The 22940-nt window shown below is 34.2% G+C and overlaps 1 long non-coding RNA gene across 1 annotated transcript; it reads left to right on the plus strand.

Moving 5' to 3' along the window:
• Positions 1 to 10282: 10282 nt before the first annotated feature.
• On the plus strand, positions 10283 to 18426 carry LOC146998648 (uncharacterized). Its single transcript, XR_015039341.1, has 3 exons — positions 10283 to 10429; positions 13427 to 13462; positions 18312 to 18426. It is a non-coding gene; the product is annotated as an uncharacterized LOC146998648 (long non-coding RNA).
• Positions 18427 to 22940: the final 4514 nt, after the last annotated feature.

Raw genomic sequence — 22940 nt, forward strand, 5'->3', positions numbered from 1 at the left:
ATCTGTAATTTGCGTTCTTAAATTTGTTTTTATTTTTGACATGAGAGAAAATGTTGTCTCGCAACAGTAGGTACTTCCGAAGCAGGAAAGTAAACGGCGAGCATGTTCTCGAAGGCATGGATATTCAACAGCATTTTTCCAGATTTCTATGGGATCCTTTTTAGCGTTAAAAAGGGATTTCATCATGCTATCTTCCCCTAAATCAATTAACTCCATTTGTAGTTCTGCAGGAGCCTCGGATATATCTATTAAATGTGGTTCAAATGCCAGTTTCATAGCAGGAGTGTGCTCGTCAAAATCAGAAAATCTATTAGTATACTCTTCTAGTAAACAATCCAAGACATCTACATATTCATCGAATATTTTATTTTCACAGTTCTGCTAATTTAACATTTTAGCTAGCTCCGGGAAGTGTTGTGCAGATATTTCCGATCGACAAAGCAATGTTTTGAAAAATGATAATTTTTTTCTAAAAGCTTGGATCTTTTGCCACATTTCATAAATATACCTCGTTTCACCTTGCAGGCAAATATTTAAATTGTTTTGTTTTGTCATCATATCAGACAAAAATGCAAGGTTTCTGAGAAATACTTCATCTGATAGATCACATTGTTTTCCTCGTTCTTTATAAAAGTTTAAAATTTGTCGTCGTAAAGACAAAACTTTTATCAAAACCTGACCTGTTGATAGCCAGCGAACCTTGCAGTAGTATGGCAGGTCAACACTATACGTTTCCTCATCTAAAGAGAGCATCTGCCGAAATTCACGATGACGCATTCTATTTACGCGAATATAGTTGACAATGGCAATGGTTCTATCCAGAGTGTCTTGCAAAAGGGTAGATTTTGCTGATGCAAAATGCAGTGAAATGATATCAATTTTTTTCAAGTTTAAGTTTTCCTTTTTTAACAAAGCAACGAATCCTTCTTTTTTGCCTCTCATGGAAGGTGCGCCATCGGTGCAGACACTGACTAAATTACTGACATTCAATTGTAATTTATTACATACTTCTTTGAAGTTTTCGAAAATATCGGCTCCGCGAGTTCTTCCAGTTAGTGTACCCAACGCAAGTAGTTCTTCGTAACATTGCAAATCTTTAGTTACAGCACGAATAAAATATAAAACTTGTGCCGAATATGTTTTATCAGTGCTTTCATCTAAAGCAATTGAAAAATAAACATCTTCATTTTGTATAATTGCATGAAGTTGCTCAGTTACATTTTGCGCTAATTCGTGCTGTCGATCTGTTACAGTTCTTCTTGAAAGAGGTAATTGTTTGTATTTGTCGACATTTCTTGGATCTAACATTGTTTTGGCTACTTCGGTGATTGCGGTGATTAGTGCCCAGAGGGCGCACCACAGAAAAAGTTAGTTGCGTTACAGAACGTAAGTGAAGCGGACACGCCAAAATGTCGGGCGTATTACGGCTAATTGAGGTAATTGCATCGTATCTGTCAGGTGGCAGAAAACTAGTATGATGTATCAATTCACATGCCAGTTGGCAGAATATGTCTATCATGTACATGCCAGGAGGCATAACGCTTGTAAATATGCCAGGTGGCATACGACTTGTAAATAAATTGTAAATAAATGTACAGTAAAATATCTTGGTGCAATAGATCAAGGAACAAGCATCAACAACCTTCTGATCACGTTGGATACGTACATTTTTTTTTTTTTTTGGTGACACCGGACTTGATTTGTGGAGATGAAGAATGGACGAAGAAAATTAGTGAGTTCATGACTGAAAAGCCAGGATTTAACGCGAAGAAATTCGAGGTAGGCCCTTTTTCATTTTTCCAGTTTTGAATAGAATTGTTGAATAAAAATCTTGGTGATTATTATAGTTGATAGAATCTAATGGTAAAATGGAGGCTATGAATAAGCAAAGAAGTTGCGTACGGTGACGCGTAGCTTAACTACTAAGTTGATGAGTAAAATAGATTCTGCATTGTTAGAAGAGGGTGAAACCGCGGATGAAAAATTAAAAGAATTACTCGAAATGTTACTTGAAAAATCGCAGTTGTTGAAACAATACGATTCTGAGATTGAAAAACTTATAATTACGGAACAGGAGTTAGAAACAGAAGTAATTTCCGCGCAGGAATATCAGGAAAGAATTATAAGTTTTAAATGTAAAATTCAGGAAAAATTAAGAAAAAACTCGTGTGAAGTTGAATCTAGAAATTCTAGCGAGGAAACTATATCTCCGAAGTTGAAAACTTGTGAAGTTAATACTTTAAAATTGCCAAAATTAACGATTACAAAATATTACGGAGATCCTTGTTCTTGGCTTGAATTCTGGAACCAGTTTAGTAATTCCATTCACCAAAACGAAAGTCTCAGTTCGGTTGATAAGTTTTGTTATTTAAAATCGCTTTTGGGAGGTTTAGCTTTAAATGCTATTAGTGGATTAACATTTACTAGTGAAAACTATACGGTGACTGTTGATATACTAAAAAACCGTTTCGGCAGAGATGACCTGCTAATTAATGCGCATATGAATAAATTGTTGAGTTTAGAACCTGTAAAATATTCCGGAAATACGGCTTCTTTGAGGAAGCTTTATGACGATATAGAAATACAAATAAGGAATTTAAATTCTTTAAATGTTACTAGTGGTTCTTATGGACATTTATTATCCCTATTTTGTTAAAGTTAATACCCGAGAATTTAACTCTAGAATTCACTAGGAAAAGAAGTGATAAACAAAATTTCGATGTTAATGAACTACTAACGTTCTTGAAAACGGAAGTGGAATGTAGGGAAACATCAATGATGTTAGCGCGTTCTAAGAATTTTGATGTAAATGAAACATCAATACGAAACAAAAGTTCCTATCAAGGTTATCAAAATAAATCTTACATGCATTCTAAAAGAAATTATTACAGTACGAATAAGCAAGGTGCTTCAGTATTAACTAGTCAAAGCGAAACTCCCTCTAAATACTTTCAAAAATCACACTTTAATCCAAATCGAAAGTTCTCTACCCCGCCTAAGAAAGAGAATCAAAATGTCTGCATATTTTGTTTATCTGCTTGTCATATGAATCATGATTGCGCATTTGATTTAAACGCTCGCCGAAAGGCATTAATGGATCGAGGTTTATGTTTTATTTGCTTTTCGAAAGGGCATCCAAGGCGTTTCTGTGCTCATAAAGATGAAAAATGCAGACTGTGCAATGTCCAAGGTTTACATAATTCGTTAATATGTGACGCCGCATCGAAAGGTTTAGAGACGAATACTTCCAATCAGACAAAACAAACGCCAATCCCTGAAGCTTCTCTTTCGCTCTTATGTAATGAAAATAATAACAAAATTAAACTACCGACTTCCGTTCTTTTACAGACGTTTTCGGCAACAGTTAGGTGTAAAGGGGGCAACGAAAAGGAATTACGTTGTATGCTAGACTCAGGGTCAACAAAGTCATTCATCTTACGAGAAGTGGTTGATTCACTGGGGTTGAAAATTATTAATAAAGAAGCGCTTATTATTTTCACATTTGGATGCAAAGATGCAAAAGAGCGCTTGTATGATATCGTAGAAATCATATTGCAAAATGTAAGCCATCCCAATAAAAAGATAAAAATTAACACAATAGTCATTGATTCTATAACACTAGGGCAAGTAAAAGTTCCTTCTCGGTGGATACGAAAGATGGCGTTTGAGAAGGGAATAGAATTAGCAGATGTTGGTACGAGTGACGAAATTCAAGTATTAATAGGTTCGGATTATATTTGGGAAATTTTAGGAGAACGAAACGTGAAGATTTGTAAAAAATTAGTAGCAACAGAAAGCACTTTCGGTTTTGTGATTCAAGGCAAGGACAAAGGATCAAATTGTAAGGACGCAAGAGTTAATCATATAACCGTTGTAAATGAGGACTTAGATTATGAAAGAGTTAAAAAATTATGGGAATTAGAAGCAATTGCGATAAGTTCGGATAAAGAAATATCTCTATCAGATAAAGAAATTTTAGAGTCATTTGAACGAAATACAACTTACAAGAGTAAAAGGTATGAAACTCGATTATTGTGGAAAGAGGGTGTTGAAGGTTTAAATAACAATTATGAAATCGCGAAACAGCGTTTACTATTTTTAAATAATAGGTTTCAGAAAAATAGCGAGCTATATTTAAAATATAATGAGATAATTAATGAACACTTGAGAGATGGTATAGTGGAACGGGTAGATACGTATTTAAATAGTAGTTTGAAAACGGGGTATTACATGCCTCATCACGCGGTAGTGCGCGAGCAGAAGGATTCTACAAAGGTTCGAATAGTTTTTGACGCTTCTTCTAAAAGTAAGGGAAATTTATCACTTAATGATTGTTTGGAAAGCGGACCTAATTTAAATCCTGATTTGCTAAAGATTATCATTAAATTCAGGGTACATTCAATTGCGTTTTGTGCCGACATTCAGCGTGCATTTTTAGAGGTAGGCTTAGCTAAAGAAGATAGGGATTTTTTAAAGTTTTGGGGGATAAATGAAGAAGGGTCAAATCTCGATCACAGTAATCCCAACTTACAAGTTCTCCAACACAATCGAGTTCCTTTCGGGGTCAAGTGCTCACCTTATTTATTAACAGCTACAGTAAGACTGCATTTAAAAAAGTATGAAGATGCCTAGATGCCTACGAAGAGGCATGCAGTATGTTAAAAGAGCTTTACGTAGATGATTTAATTTCTGGGACAGTTAATGTAGCAAAGGCCTTACATTTAAGCAAGGACATGATTTTCATTCTTAGCGAGGCCAGTATGAATTTACGCAGATGGGTTTCAAACTCACCTGAGCTGAATGAACTATGGAAACTTAATGGAATTGACTCTTGTGAAACATCTGAAGACCCTTTGGTACCGTTGGTACCGTTGAAAGTTTTAGGTCTTATCTGGGACAATGTCAATGATAATTTGAAAATAGATGTATCTCAATTTGAGAAGTTAAAAAATCTCAAAGTAACTAAACGCATCATTTTAGCAGCATGTGGTATGCTCTTTGATCCCTTGGGAATTATGAATCCATTTACTGTTCGAATTAAACTCTTAATGAAAACTATGTGGGAAAAGGGTATTCAATGGGACGAAAGTGTTCCCCTTGATACAGAATTCATATTTCAGGAATGGTTAAAAGAAGTTGAAAAAATAAAGTTTTTCGAAACTCCCAGACAGTACTTCAGTGATATGTGTTGGAAGTTTATAGAAGTTCACATATTTTCTGATGCCAGTCCCAAGTGTTATGGTGCGTAGCATATTTTAGATTTAAGAAGAAAAATAAATGTAAAACAAGTTTCATAATGTCGAAATCCCGTTTGGCTCCATTAAAAAGGGTAACACTCCCTAGGCTTGAACTTTTGGGAACATTAATTTCTGCAAGATTAGGTTCGTATTTGCAATCGATATTTCCGCAGTTGGATAACGGAAATATATTTTACTGGACTGATTCCCAAATTTGCATCCACTGGATCAAGGGATCTGCCAACGAGTGGAAACAATTTGTTAGAAATCGTGTGGTAGAAATCAAGGAGAAAACAATTTTAAACAGTTGGTACTTTTGCAGTGGGAAGACAAACCCTGCTGATAAACTTACGAGGGGGATGGATGCTGAAGCTCTAATTAATGATAGTGATTGGTTTTCTGGGCCACCCTGGCTTTCAGAAGTAGATATTCGACATCACATAAACGAAATGAATACCGAAGCTGACTTGCAAAACGTTAGTGAAGAACGAAAATGTGTTACTTTGAAAACACTTGTGGAATCTACAGAACCGTTACTAAATCTTGAACTGTACGGAAATTTAACCAAAGTACTGGGAATAATGGCTTATGTTCTGCGCTTCGTGAACAACTGTAAATCCGCTCGTGAAAAGCAATCTGGTGTGCTTACCGCCTATGAGTTACGGAAAATTTTAAGAGTAGGAGGTAGATTAAGAAACGCAGAAATTACCAGAGAAAGTAAACATCCCATTATATTGCCAAATAATAATCACTTCACAAAATTAATGATACAGCATTATCACGAAAAACATTTACACGGAGGGTTGCATTTAATGTTATCCGCAATAAGGCAGAAATACTGGATAATAAGTGCAAAGAATGAAATTAAAAAATGCATTTGGAAATGCATAAAATGTTGCAGAGTACGAGCAGTAACATCTATTCAATTAATGGGAGTAGAGTGCTCCATTAATTGAATTATTATAATATGAATATTACTACCTGCAAGTAGAGTGATTCCAAGTAGAACCTTTTCAAAGGTTGGCGTTGATTATGCCGGCCCATTTTCTGTGAAAATGAAAAGGGGAAGAGGTATAAGACCAATTAAATGTTATATCTGTATTTTCGTTTGTTTAGTTACAAAGGCTATCCATTTAGAGATTGCTAGCGACTTATCAAGTGAAGCATTCCTAGCTGCTCTAAAACGATTTGCTTCGAGGAGAGAAAAACCTCAAGAAACAAGAAGTGATTGTGGAACTAATTTTATAGGTTCAAATAAAATCCTCAAGGAAGCAGTTTCATCTGTCCAGTCAACCTCAGAATTTCAAAGATGGTTAGCAAATGAAAACATAAGGTGGATATTCAACCCGCCAGCTGCTCCACATCATGGTGGTATATGGGAGGCAGCTGTTAGATCTATGAAGCTGCATCTAAAGAAATGTGTTGGAACTCAAATTTTGACTTATGAAGAGTTTCTAACTCTAATTGCACAAATTGAAGCATGCTTAAATTCGAGGCCAATAACACCGGTCTCCAGTGATCCCAATGATTTGACAGCTTTGACTCCTGGACACTTTATTATAGGGATTTCTTTAACAGCTGTTCCGGAACAAGATTTAATCGAAGTACGAGTGTCTCCATTGCAAAGATGGCAACTAACACAGCAGATGTTCCAAGGGTTTTGGAAGCGGTGGTCTAAAGAGTACCTGTGCCAACTACAGCAGCGTAGCAAATGGAGACAGCCTAGCAGAAATATTCGCCTAAATGACTTGGTTCTCATTAAAGAAGATAATATGCCTTCATTACGTTGGAAACTCGGGCGAGTAATAGAAGTGTTTCCTGGAAGAGACAATAATGTGCGAGTGCTTAGACTAAAAACTGTGCACGAGGACATTAAACGTCCTATTACCAAACTGTGTCTTTTACCAGTTGAAGAACATTAACTTAAGTGTTTGGTTTATATTGAATATGTTTTATTATTATTTTCATTCCTTATTGTACTAATAATTTTATTTGTTTGTTCTAGTTTAACCCTCATAGTTAACGTTTCAATATAGTAAGATGTTTTGCTAGAAGATTGGTAAGTGTAACATGTAATTTTATACTTTTTGAAGATTTTTGTATGTTTTAAGTTTCTATATGTTTCATTTACTTGTTTGCATATATTGAAGATTGTATTAAGATGAATGTAATTCATCGGGGGGAGGATGATTTGGCCTCCTCGGTGATTGCGGTGATTTGTGCCCAGAGGGCGCACCGCAGAAAAAGTTAGTTGCGTTACAAAACGTAAGGGCAGCGGACACGCCAAAATGTCGGGCGTATTACGGCTAATTGAGGTAATTGCATCGTATCTGTCAGGTGGCAGAAAACTAGTATGATGTATCAATTCACATGCCAGGTGGCAGAATATGTCTATCATGTACATGCCAGGAGGCATAACGCTTGTAAATATGCCAGGTGGCATACGACTTGTAAATAAATTGTAAATAAATGTACAGTAAAATATCTTAGTGCAATAGATCAAGGAACAAGCATCAACAACCTTCTGATCACGTTGGATACGTACAAACATACTCCCTGCTTCAACAATACATTCATTAATTATTTCAATGTCACTAAATGGTTTGCCCCTTTTTCCAAGTATATGTGCTATTTTATACGTAACAGCAACTGCAGCGGAATTTTGATTTACAAAGGCACTAAAAGATGCCTGCTGATGATGCTTCTCATTTTTCAACTTTTGAAGTGCAGCTTTCCGTGATTCACCTTCTAAAGCGAAATATTTATGTTCTTTATGAGTCAAATAGTGTTTATTTGCATTCGCTTTTTTTAAAGTATTTAAAACTGTATTGCACAACAAACACATCATTTTATCTTTCTCATCAGTAAAGAAGAAATCTAACTCCCATTCTACATTAAATGTTCTGATTTCATCACCTAATTTTCTTCTCTTACTATTTGACATGATGGATAAAAAAAACGAATATCAAATAATATCTTTAACAAAGTGTGTACTTTCTAGAAATACAATAAAACCGTGTACCTGTTATAAGCACGCACTGTTAACTACAGTTAGCTGAAGATCGCAACAGGGAAGCGTTGAGAGATGCGAGTCAGAGAAGCCAATGCAAGGTGTGACACTCAAATGGGAGATCTGAAACCGAGTTTTGTTTACTTCTTAGACAAGGTAGTTGGCGCTGCTAGCTGTGGCCAGAGCCTCGCTCATGCGTGTTAGAATCCGTTTCAGACTAGTATTCTGACGTCATGTTACAATATGACTGTCTTTGGCGGGATTTCTTGCGCAACTGTCATGGCGTTGATGTACAATAGTTGTTTGAAACGAACTCTACCATTTTGTACTAGGTGGCAAAGGGCCGTACAAGAACCTCGCGGAGGCCGCAGGTTCCCCACCTATGACATAGCACATAAAATGTAAATTTACTAAACAGAGATATAACGAAGATCAAGTACTCGGCAAAATCTGGATGGTAATTATACAAAACTAGTTATACGGAAGATTTCCATAAAGTGGTTCCAGCGAAGGAAACACATCAGCATCTCTTAGATCTCTAAAATTCTACGTAAGAGCAAAGATCAAAGGCCCAATTAGAGTTTCAAGAGACTGCTGGCGTGTTTCCTTCGCTGGAATCACTTTATGGAAATCTTCCGTATAACTAGTTTTGTATGATAACCGTCCAGATTTTGCAGAGTACTTGATTTTCATTATATCTCTTTCTATTAAATTTACACTTTATATGTTATGTCATTCCAAAAATAAGCTTCGAATAGGATGAATATTTGCACATTCTACTGAACTGTCCCATCCCTCTCCTTTTCTACCAGCCACATGAGAGGACTTTCTGCTCACGGTATATTTGGAGTGCCGCCATGCCGCACCGACACTATACATTTACAAACATCCATGCGTTCTCTGGGATTCGAGCCCGAGCGCTTAGGCACAGCAGTCAGCGACGCTAAGCACTATACCGGTGTGGGAGGGGCCTTCCTTTACTTGGTACAAGGAAGTGAAAAATGATTACCACAACTGAGGAAACAGAATAGATTCTGAGTTATCAGAAACCGACATGTATTAATAAAATATCCTTTGTATTTACATAAAGCTGAAGTTTTTATATTAAAATAAATAAATACTTATAAGCAGCGATCCTAATTTTCGATTCAGTAAACGTTTCATTCGAAAGGTTATATAACGTCAGTTTAAGTGTAATACTATGTTATCAACTCATTTGTTAATAAGTTCATTCGAGTTTCAAAAATGTTATATTAGGAACATGTCGTAGGCATTCTTTTGACATTTGGAGCCAGAATACTTTGTGAGACTGACTGAGAATTATTATCTTCTTCCAAATTAAAATAATATGCAGGCATATAATATGAATCATTGTCACATACCACGGATATTTTAGTACTGTATAAAGATGCTTTATTGTGTGAAATTATGCTAGAAATGTCGGTAGAAAAACTGATACCTGAAATATATAAGAAGTACACTGACATAAAATTTTAAACAGTAGTTTCCCAATTTATCTGCAGTCTTTTTTCAGTTATGGTGTACCAAGGAGGCTTGAATACCTCTTGTGATTACGAAGACTTAACACATTTTAAACGTCTCTCAGCTCAGGTGTATTCGACATCATCAGTTATTACAATCGCCAATTTTGTACAGCTTTCCTGTTTGACACTTTTTGCAAACTTTTCTGTGTAAAGAACTTTTAGTTCCGAAAATACTAACGTGATTTAAATTTTCCAATAATCGTGTTTTGATACTTAACATCATGAAGTGTGCTTTACTAAAATCTCAATGTGTGTTTCTCCGAGAGTTTTCCGTATTTTTTAAATTTAAAACTGAATTAGATCGGAGGAGCTACACTTGGATGGATGTTAAAATGAAAAAATATACTCTACTGATTGGACTTCTGATTGATTCTTGTGTTTATATTTATCTTTTCATTTCATACAAGCATCATAACGTAGTTTATTATTATTCCACTTAAACTAAAGTTAGCGAATATATTTTTGTATTATCTCTGAGAGGAATGAAATACCGTATTTTTACGGTTGTAACAATTTTAACTGTGTTCTTTTTTTTTAACTGTGAGCAGCAAGTAACGGGATTAAACGCGATTTGGTCTTGTTGAAGTCGGCTTTTTAACATGTGTGGTGCTGGAATTTAAACGACATGCAAAAACCTGGTGAGTTGCATCAAAATACGCACTTAATTTATATTCTGTTTTATAGTTTAAATTTTTTGTGGTATGAATTCGTGATGCACGATTATTGAACGGTATGTTGCACTAAGTAACCGTTGTATATTAGTAAATAAAACCTTTCTACTTGGTTTTACAAAAAGATAAGTTCATTTCACTCAAATTAATATATTATAGAGACTAGTGAAGATTGTAAGTTATGTATCATGTGAAACTGCAAAATCTGAAGCAGAAACGCATATTTTGAGTAATTGTAATTGACGAAAAGCGAAAATAAATTATATTAAGCATTAGTAAAAACTGCGAAACTTAAATGTAATATTAAGAGTATAATGCCCCAATATTTTGAAATATTTTACAAGTAAACACAGAGTTTTGAAATACATTGAATAAATGTATTTGAGTTGAAATGCAGCGTTCATTTGATCAAATAAAAAAAAAAAAAATGAAAGAAAACTGTTCTCGATTAATTGCTTAAGGTTATGCTTAGATCTGTAATACAAGTACTTGTATGTATATAGAAATTTAAATACGTTATTCTAAAAAACGAAAAATCGTGTATTTATTTATGTAATCATTTAATTACTGTTTTGAGAATAAAACTGCAATGAAGTGGAATTCTTATGAAAGAGACATGGTTAAATTTTTGAATTTGTCTGCATTTATCAGCCAGAAAAACAATGGTAATGATCCACAGTTTAGTTTTAAATGGGACCTTTTGCCATATCCTCTTTACAGTCCTGATTTGGCCTCCAATGATTTTTATTTGTTTGAACGGCGTAAATCTTATTTGGAAGGTATATAGTTTGTGGATAAAGACAGTCATTATTTGGGAGTAAATTTGTAGTCAATGAAAATCTTGTTTAAAAAGGTTATGAAAGTACGGTTGATCTTTACATTATGGTAACTTGGCGATTTTTTGGCGAAAATTTGGCAACCAACTCTCCTACTCTATTTTTTCCTCGCCGCCATTTTGTCTTCACGAAGTAAAGACATGTTTCTTTTCTTTTTATCTACTGAACACTTCTTCCAATAATCTACTAGCCGAATTACACTTATGCTAGAAATTTTATCAAACAAAACTGCTTAATCATGACAAATATTCACTGCAAAATTGGGAAAAAGTGCACAATACCATACTCCTTAATGCGTTTTTCAAAATAACACATACACATAAACCATGTACACGCCGACTTATTTTTACTTAAAAAAACATCCCAGAATTGCACAAAAATGGCATTGCGCACACTCTTCACTATATCCATGTACACTGCTTTTTTCTCATAAATTAGAAAAATTTCATGAAAATACATGACAATTTTCTCAATCTTTAAACCCGGTAAAAAGAACATATATGAAATTACCTGACCGCGAAAAAGTATTTACCCTTTACAAATATGAACATTTCCACATATAAAATAAATAAAATATCCAAAAACTTTTACCTCTAAATCATCTATTACATTATACACGTCACCAACGAATTCATACCGCAAGCATTACAAATACTTAGTATCAAATATTTAAATTATTTCCATGCACGTTTATTTCAACTTAAACGTATACCAAATTCCTACAAACATAAAATTCACAAAATAACTATCATTTAATTAAAATATCACTAAACCATGTACACGTCGACTTATTTTTACTTAAAAAAACATCCCAGAATTGCACAAAAATGGCATTACGCACACTCTTCACTATATCCATGTACACTGCTTTTTTCTCATAAATTAGAAAAATTTCACGAAAATACATGACAATTTTCTCAATCTTTAAACCCGGTAAAAAGAACATATATGAAATTACCTGATCGCAAAAAAGTATTTACCCTTTCCAAATATGAACATTTCCAAATATAAAATAAATAAAATATCCAAAAACTTTTACCTCTAAATCATCTATTACATTATAAACGTCACCAACGAATTCATACCGCAACCATTACAAATACTTAGTGTCAGATATTTAAATTATTTCCATGCACGTTTACTTCAACTAAAACGTATACCAAATTCCTACAAACATAAAATTCACAAAATAACTATCATTTCATTAAAATATAATTAAATTCAAAAACACTACTTAAAATATAAATGAGCACATACATTAAATTAATAAAAATGACCTTACAATCCTAATTACTTTAAACTAAATCATTGCTAATAACAATTTTCCCAATAATACCAAATTCCTTTACACCTTACATTTAGAACAATGCATAAAAATAATATCCTGAAATAATTAAAAATACTAACTTACCTAATCTTCTTCAGAATCTTGATTACGCGGCGGATACACTTTTCTAATTCATTCAATAAAATTATTGAAAGATTTTTTCTGCGAATTTTTCCTCCATACTTCCTGCGCTAAATAAAAAGCAAACTTCTCTTTATCACAATGCCTAAATACCCATTTCGAATTCACTTTAGTTAGGGCCATGGGATCCAAAAATTAACCAACACTATTTCACACAACACAGAATAAAGGTAAATACAAAATTTCCACATTTTTTCTTGATTTCCCCCCTTTTCCGATTAAAGAACCGTAATTCGTCCATTAATATCACGTGACATATCCCATGATCTCTCATTTCCCTCACGCAAAATAATGCGTAATTGGAACTGAGTACTGCTCACATTATTACCAAAGTCCCAGGTAGTAACCTTTATCGCCTCCAAAATGTCACCAAACTACCAGTTACCATATTGTAAAGATCAACCGAAAGTACTTCCAAAACGCTGGCAACTCTGAGGGGCCTTTGCATGATGATGTGTTCAATTCTTTCATTTGCAACAAAGGTTTTGGTAAATAAAATCAGTCCCAGTTATATTTTAATCACATTGCATATCTTTATCATACATTAGACAAACACCTCTTCATCCCGCTACATGCTAAAATTTTTTTTTTTAACACATGTTTGTTTAGTTCTGTAATCTTTATTGTGAACTGAAGTATAACTATTTTTCTTTATTTCAGAGCTTCCTGCTTATCCATCGAGTAGAAGATTGAATGGTAAGCCAAACAAATGAATTATTGCAGTATTTTTTCCATTATATAAAATTATGTTTAATACATTAAGGAATGTTATGAATGTTCCTTTGTAAATATTTATTTTCCTAAAAAGTATCTCTTTCACTATTTTCAGTATGTATTTAATAAATGATGCAATTGACTGATTGTGCAAATGGTGTAAAAATAGGTAATATTTTTTAATGATCTAGTTTTCGTTAAAAAAACATTTTCATACAAAAAAATTGGGTTGATCTTTGGATTATGGTAACTTGGCGATTTTTTGGCGAAAATTTGGCGACCAACTCTGCTACAGCATGAAGACATGTTTCTTTTCTTTTTATTTACTCAACACTTTTTTCCAACAATCTACTAGCCGAATTACATTTATGCTAGAAATTTTATGGAACAAAACTGCTTAATCATGACAAATATTAACTGCAAAATTGGGAAAAAGTGCAGAATCACAAACTCCTTGCCGCGTTTTTCAAAATCGCACATACACAGTAACCATGTACACGTCGACTTATTTTTACTTAAAAAAAACATCCCAGAATTGCACAAAAATGGCATTGCGCACACTCTTGACTTTATCCATCTAAACTGCTATTTTCTCATAAATTAAAAAAATTTGCACGAAAATGCAGGAAAATTTTGTGAATCTTTAAACTCGGTAAAAATCACATATATGAAATTACCTGATCGCGAAAAATTATATACCCTATCCAAGGATGAAATTTCCACGTATAATATAAATAAAATATCCAAAAACTTTTACCTCTAAATTATCTACTAGGGCCATCCAGGAAGTAGATTACGTTTCCGTCTGTGTCCGCTAGGGGCGGGGCTAGCGCGGCCATCTTGGGGTCAGAGAGTTGCGCAGCTCAGTCTGCATCTAGCCGTGCTAGTGAGAGGTTCATGCTGTGCTCTGTTCAGATACTGTGACGGTTTGAAATGTCTGCGTTAATTGAAAATCCCGCGAGCTGCGAGGTGCGCTCAGTAATAAGGTTTCTGACTGCAAAAAACTGTAAACCGATAGAAATCTATCGGCAGCTTCGTGAAGTGTATGGGGACAACATTATCACTGAAGGTGGAGTGCGTCAGTGGGTCATAAGATTTCAAAATGGCCGAACCAATGTTCACGACGAAGATCGAAGTGGGAGACCCAGCATAGTGACCGCCGAACTTCTCGAAAAAGTCGATGCTAAAGTCCGTGAAAATCGAAATTTCACAATAACGGAACTTTCTTTGAGTTTTTCACAAATTTCGCGAAGTTTGTTGCACGAAATCATCAGCGAAAAGCTTGGTTACCACAAGTTTTGTGCAAGATGGAAGGCAAGAAGAGGTAACGAAGTGGTTGAAGGCGCAGGCGGCCGAATTTTTCGACAAAGGAATTTCCAAGCTCGTACATCGCTACGATAAATGCCTTAATTTGTATGGTGACTATGTAGAAAAGTAGTATTTGAGTGTGGCTTTCATCTGTATATAATAAAATTTGTTTCCTATACTTTGTTTATTTTTTTATTCCAAAACGTAATCTACTTTCTGGATAGCCCTCGTATTATAAATGTCACCAACGAATTCATAACAAAACATTAAAAATGGTTACAAATACTTAGTTTCAAATATTTAAATTATTTCCATGCACGTTTACTTCCACTCAAACGTATACCAAATTGCTACAAACACATAATTCACAAAATAATTATCATTTAATTAAAATATAATTAAACCATGTACACGTCGACTTATTTTTTACTTAAAAAAACATCCCAGAATTGCACAAAAATGGCATTGTGCACACTCTTCACTATATCCATGTACACTGCTTTTTTCTCATAAATTAGAAAAATTTCATGAAAATGCATGAAAATTTTGGGAATCTTTAAATTTGGTAAAAAGGACATATATGAAATTACTTGATCGCGAAAAAGTATATACCCTTTCCAAGGATGAACATTTGCACGTATAAAATAAATAAAATATCCAAAAACTTTTCCCTCTAAATTATCTATTATAAACCTCACCTATCAATTTCTAAAGCAAACATTAAAAATGGTTCCAAATACTTAGTGTCAAGTACTTAAATTCTTTCCTTGCACATTTACTTCTACTCAAACGTATTCTAAAATACTACAAACATATAACTCTCAAAATCACGATCATTAAATTAAAATATAATTAAAATAAAAAACACTACTTAAAATATAAATAAGCACATACATTAAATTAATAAAAATTAGCTTACAATCCTAATTACTTTAAACTAAATCATTGCTAATAACAATTTTCCAATAATACCGTATTACTTTGTTTACTCCTTACATGTAGAACAATGCATAAAAATAATATCCTCAAATAATTAAAAATACTAACTTACCTAATCTTTTACAGAATCTTGAGTGCGTGGTGGATCACAAAATGTCCATTTTCACCAGATTTCTTGCAGCGCCATTCAAACTTATCTGTAATATCCTTCCTTTCACACAATCTCATTTCATACCCACATATTGGACATTCATACTTATCCGCAATTAAGCAATTCTTTTCAGTTACACATAAACACAATAAAAATTTCGGATTTACTTTATATAGGGCCATGGGATCCAAATATTAAACAACACTGTTTCACAGAACATAGAATGAAACTAATGCTGTACAGCAGATATTTTTACAAATTTACCCCCTTTTCCGATTAAAGAACAGTGATTCGTCCATTAATGTCACATGACATATCTCATGATCTCTCATTTCCCTCACACAAAATAATGCGTAATCGGAACTGAGTACTTCTCACATTATTCCCAAAGTCCTAGGTAGTAACCTTTATTGCCTCCAAAATGTCGCCAAACTACCTGTTACCATATTCCAAAGATCAGCCAAAAATTGTATTCTAATAAGAAAATGTGGTTGATCTTTACATTATGGTAACTTGGCGATTTTTTGGCAAAAATTTGGCAACCAACTCTCCTACAGCAACCCTCTATTTTTTTTTCCCTGCCGCCATTTTGTCTTCACGAAGTAAAGACATGTTTCTTTTCTTTTTATCTACTGAACACTTCTTCCAACAATCTACTAGCCGAATTACACTTATGCTAGAAATTTTATCAAACAAAACTGCTTAATCATGACAAATATTCACTGCAAAATTGGGAAAAAGTGCACAATACCATACTCCTTATGCGTTTTCCAAAATAACACATACACATAAACCATGTACACGCCGACTTATTTTTACTTAAAACATCCCAGAATTACACAAAAATGGCATTGCGCACACTCTTCACTATATCCATGTACACTGCTTTTTTCTCATAAATTAGAAAAATTTCACGAAAATACATGACAATTTTCTCAATCTTTAAACCCGGTAAAAAGAACATATATGAAATTACCTGATCGCGAAAAAGTATTTACCCTTTACAAAGATGAACATTTCCACATATAAAATAAATAAAATATCCAAAAACTTTTACCTCTAAATCATCTATTACATTATACACATCACCAACGAATTCATACCGCAAGCATTACAAATACTTAGTATCAAATATTTAAATTATTTCCATGCACGTTTATTTCAACTTAAACGTATACCAAATTCCTACAAACATAAAATTCACAAAATAACTATCATTTCATTAAAATATAATTAAATTCAAAAACACTATTTAAAATATAAATGAGCACATACATTAAATTAATAAAAATGACCTTACAATCCTAATTACTTTAAAGTAAATCATTGCTAATAACAATTTTCCCAATAATACCAAATTCCTTTCCACCTTACATTTAGAATAATGCATAAAAATAATATCCTCAAATAATTAAAAATACTAACTTACCTAATCTTCTTCAGAATCTTGATTACGTGGCGGATACACTTTTCTAATTCATTCAATAAAATTATTGAAAGATTTTTTCTGCGAATTTTTCCTCCATACTTTCTCCGCTAAATAAAAAGCAAACTTCTCTTTATCACAATGCCTAAATACCCATTTCGAATTCACTTTAGTTAGGGCCATGGGATCCAAAAATTAACCAACACTGTTTCACACAACACAGAATAAAGCTAAATACAAAATTTCCACAGTTTTTCCCGATTTCCCCCCTTTTCCGATTAAAGAACCGTAATTCGTCCATTAATATCACATGACATATCCCATGATCTCTCATTTCCCTCACGCAAAATAATGCGTAATCGGAACTGAGTACTGCTCACATTATTACCAAAGTCCCAGGTAGTAAACTTTATCGCCTCCAAAATGTCGCCAAACTACCAGTTACCATATTGTAAGGATCAACCGAAAATGTATATGGGAAAAAAAAGGAAAGAAAGGAAAATTTATTTTGCGAAGAACTGTAAGAACAGTGTACTATTGATTATCCAGGTCATGATTATCTGTATGTAGCCGTGCCCACACATGCACACTTAATGCTAAGCATGAGAGTGTGTAAAAAACAAACATTCACGAGTCCAAGCATTCTCTAAAAACTACTGAATTATGTCTTCAGGTTTAGTTTCAACGATTACCTGTAATTCTTTCGTACGTTGTGCATGTGCCTAGTCAAATGTATCGTTTGATCACTGGGATTGTTTTGTTTGTATGTATTTTTATACATGTTTTCTTATTCGTCTAAAAATTGATTTAAAATTTTATAACTAGAAAATGAACAAAGAACATGCGACAAATACTAAGAGCAAGAAAGTTATTTTAGCACTCGAATTAAAACGTACTAATTAATGAATGATTTGAAGAAAGCGACCAAAGTGTAATAGTGTAATTGTTTATTGTGCAGCTGCCAAAAGCAAATCATCATATCTATGTGAACAAATCTTTTCTCGTAGGAAAAATATTTTGAGTTCACAAAGAAGCTATAACATTCAGAATCATGTGTCAAATTGAAAGTCACAAATTATACCCCTGATGTTGTGATGTTAAGAAGAGCGGTGCAGCGAAAAGGTTCGCATTAAAATTAAAATTTTTTATTTAATTATAATGAAGGAATATTTATAATATATAATATATATATTTATATTATTGATATACTTATTTTATAATAATTATATTTATTTTTATGTTAATAAATATCTTTGGTACTATTCCATTTTGAGGACCGTAAAAAAATTGCAGCGAAAATGTATGGGCAAAAGTGGCAAACGCACTCCCAACAGAATGTGTTTAAGGGGCTAATCTTTGGAATATGGAAATTTTTTAAAAGGGGGAGTATATAAGGTTTTTCTCCCGCTTTCTTGACATGCCTTCGTGGTGTGGTGGTCTGCACGCTGGGCGCGTATTCCAGAGTTCTGTTGTTCGATTCCCGGCGAAGGCGGTTGCTTATTTTTCAATCTCTCATGCTTCCAAAAATCCTAATGTCTGTACAATGTTTACACTTATATATATTCACTAAAGAAGTCCAAATTTATAATGCTTGTACTATATTATAAAAAATATTGCAACAAAGAGATGTTAAATTTGGATTACTGAAGGAAATTTAAAATTTTACTTACAAAAAGAATTAATGCAAACTATATATCATATGAAGCCATCAAAATATTATTCTCGACTATCTGAATTAAAAAGATTTAGCAAATCCTGATCTATATAGTCCAAGTGTTCCAGATCGTCGCAATCATCCTCTTGGTTTACAGTCTCTTTATCTGAGGATATAATTTCCGTTTCTTTGAACCTTGCTATTATTGACTATGTTTTCACCGATTTTCACGCACTGCCTACCCACTTTGCCACTTCTTCATAAGATGCTCTACACATTTTGCCGCTTTTGTTATGTGCATGCAATTCTTCACTTATCCAACACTCCCACCGCTTTTGGACTTCAGCTTTGAATGATTTATTAACTGACAAATCTAATAGTTGTAAGATGTTTGTCAAACCATCAGGAATTATTGCAAAGGTCGTAGACAGTTTTTGATATCTGGTTTTCACTATCTCAGGTAAATGAGGATGCATGGAATCCATTATCAACAACACTTTTGGTTGGAAAAAAGATGCCTTGTGTCTTTTTGTAGCCACTCATGCATGATTCTTTAGCACATCCATCCATTCTCGTTTGCACAAATAATTATGTCATTTGGAAAATATCCCTTCGATATATTATTTTTGTGTTAGCTTTAGTAAGCATTTCTTTCAATATAAGTTGTTTAAGTTGCTTTTTATGGAGCTAGTACTTTTTTTTTAATTCTATAGACAGATATTTCTTGTTCATTTACAATGTTCCAATATTCAAGTCTCGTAATTGCCATGTTGAGAATTCCCACTAAATTGTCAAATGAAATTTTCTCATCTTCAATAACCTCCCTGCCACTTTCTTCTCTATCTGTAGTGATATTATGTGGCTTTAGAACCATACTACAGATTTCGCCATTCATTAGTTGATTGTAGCATTGCAATTACAAAGGAAAATCTTTTATAATCATTTTCCTTTATTATTATATCTTCCCAAATTCCATTAATTGGATTTTTTTTTTTTTTTTTTTGTATGTGTGATGTATGAAAATGTTCAAATGTGTGGCTATTATCATAAAGCTTAGTGAGCATTCGCTATACATTGTTGCTGATGTGTTATGCAATTGGCAACAAAAAACATGCTGTTCTGCTAAATTTTGTTTTATGTCTATCACACACTGACGAAGTTAATCCTGAATTATACTTAACTTATTATACTTAACGTCTTTTTTTTTCCTCACATTCTTAAGGCTTAGCTAGGGATGGCGCTAGATGATTTGTGCAGTTTTGCAGTCTCTGTGGATCCTAAACTGTGCTACTAAGTGCCTTCCTAAATATTACTAAGAATTTTGCCTTCCCTAAAATCTAAAAAATTTGCATTCCCTAAATTCTGCTACCTGCTGTAATTGCACAAGCTTTGGCACTGGTTTTAGTCTTATCAGAATAGAAAATCAGTTATTCTCAATTCAAACAGCATTAAATATAATCTTTTGTCCTATGAGTCTTGTTACGAATTTTGTATATATGTAAATAAATTTAGTGGGATTGAATGCCAGTGGCAAGAGTTGTACATTCCAGGAAGCAATGAAAGGGGCCATTAGGTCCATTAAAGACAAGAAAGTGAGCCAAGAAAAGATGGAAGAGACCCTCAAATCAGTTCAAGAAAAGGTTGAAGCAGGTCAAGAAAATATGAAAAGAGAAATTACTGTCATAATAAAAAACAAGGTCAAGTCTATGGAAGGTAGAATAGATACAGTTGGAGAAACTGAAGAGAGTTTCTGATTCTGAACAACAAACTGGAGAAAGAGATTCTGCTGTCAGACAACAAATCGAAGAAAGAACTTTTGCTGTTGAACAACAAATGGATTGCAGAGCTTTTGCTGCAGTTGCCAAGGAAGTTGACTGTTTAAAGGAAAAAACAGGAAACAATTCTGATGCTTTGAAATTCCTAGCTATGTCTTCTCATCCCTCTCTAAAGCTATTCACATATGATGGAAAGACCTCCTGACAAGTGTGCAAGACTCAGTTTTCTGTAATAAAAGATGCAATTGTATTTGATTCTCAAGCAAAGGCTAGCCACTTTGCCGCTTCTCTGAGAGCATATGCAGGGGATATTATCCAAACTCTGCCTGAAAATCAGTGGCTAGACTTTGAAGCTCTATCCAGGATGTTGGAGCTGCGTTTTGGTGAGAGGTGTATAAAAGACTATAGCAAGCTTCAGTTAAAATCTCACCAACAGAAGTCCAAGGAAACACTCCAGAAACTCGCTGCAGATATTGAAATGCTGTATCATCTTGCTTTTTTGGACTGCTCTTCAGGAACAAGAGAAATACTGACCCTGCAGTACTTCATCGATGATATCTAGTATTCTGGGAATGATAGATGTGAAGAATCAAAACAGTGCTTTAGTGTATGCCAAGAAATTCGAGGCAGCTCAGCAAGTAATTCATACAACCACCTCCAAATCAGAGCTTCTCAAGTCCAGATGCAAGTGAATTACGTGACTGCTTGTCTAAACAGCATCTGGATCAATGCCGTGAGGTGGAACAGGTGTGACAAGAAACTGACCCTAAAGTGCTGAAACTGCATTGATGAAGGCCGTATACAAAGGAACTGCAGAACATCCTAAAAGACGGAAGTTAAGTGCTCCTAGCAAGAATGAAAGAAACTTATTAGTGGTTATCTCACTGAGCAAAGGTTGCTAGATAATGAAAAGCCCCAGTGTAAAGCGCTTCAGATTTCTGCAGGACTCTAGAGTTCCTTGCTATATGATCATCGATATAGGTTCCAGTGTTACAATCATCCAAAAAGATTTGTCTTAATAACTGGAAGATATAATAATCTGGACGCCTCTCTGCATTACCTTCCAGACAGTATCTGGTGAGAAAATCGACAGTGATGAAAAGTTAAATGTTAACAGATAGAAAATTCCTGCTCCACGCAGATCATACATTGCTGACCTGGCTATTAAATTTTAAAAATCCTGAAGGCCAGATAGCCAGATGGATGCAGAGACTCCAGGAATAAGACCTATCAGTTATGAGAAAGTATTCTCACACAGAAACGCAGGCACCATGAGGCCTTGCCCAGAAAGCTGCCAATATTGTTTGAGGGTCGAAACCAAATACAAATTAGTTGATCCATTTGCAAGTCAACATCGGCTGACCTAGACCCATGGAGTGACGAAGAAGTCAGTAGAGACCAATTAAAAGATGGTGATATTAAACCCATATTTATCTTAATCGAATCTTCAATTAGTAAACCTACTTGGCAAGATATTTTGATCTATTGTCCTATGATTAAAAAATATTTAGCTGTCTAGGACTCGCTCCACATTCAAAATGGTGTCTTGTATCAGAAGTTTGAATCAAATGATAGAAAAGCATTCTGATGGCAGTTGATACTTCTAAGATTCCGAACGTCCTTAAAGAACTATATATAACAGTCAGACTGAAATTGATTTCTGAATAATGAAGACTTTGCGTTGAGTTTCAGAGTGCTTCTGTTGGAGTAATGCAAGGGCTGATGTGTGAAAGTGGTGCCAACCTTGCAATGCCTTATGAGCCAGTAAGGATTGAAGAAACAGCTGAATAAAGCTGCAATGTTACAAAGTAAGAGTCCCTTTTGAATGCTTAGCTTTGATATTCTGTGATTTCTGCCGTGAACTGCTGATAGCAACAAATACATCCTCATTATCATTGATTACTTGTGTTTATCTTATCCCCGATCAAGAGGCTGTTCTGTAGCAAAGGTAATGATACAGCATTAGATTTTCAGGTTTGGAGTTTCTCTTCAATGACATTCCGAGCAAGGAAGGAATTTGATCCCAGCTGTAATTAAAGAACTCTGTAGAGAAGTAGGCATCAATAAAACCCAAGCCATGCCTTTACATTTACAGTCAGACAGCATAGTAGAGAGGTTTAATCAAAAAAGGGCTGGGACCAGACGTTACCTTTATTCTTACTGGCCTATCACAATTCTGTCAACGAGACTACTGGCTATCAGTATGG

The sequence above is a fragment of the Stegodyphus dumicola genome, chromosome 2 (assembly GCF_044657685.1).
Source record: "Stegodyphus dumicola isolate Sdum_Otavi_A_Nest chromosome 2, ASM4465768v1".
NCBI classification, from domain to species: Eukaryota; Metazoa; Arthropoda; class Arachnida; order Araneae; family Eresidae; genus Stegodyphus; species Stegodyphus dumicola.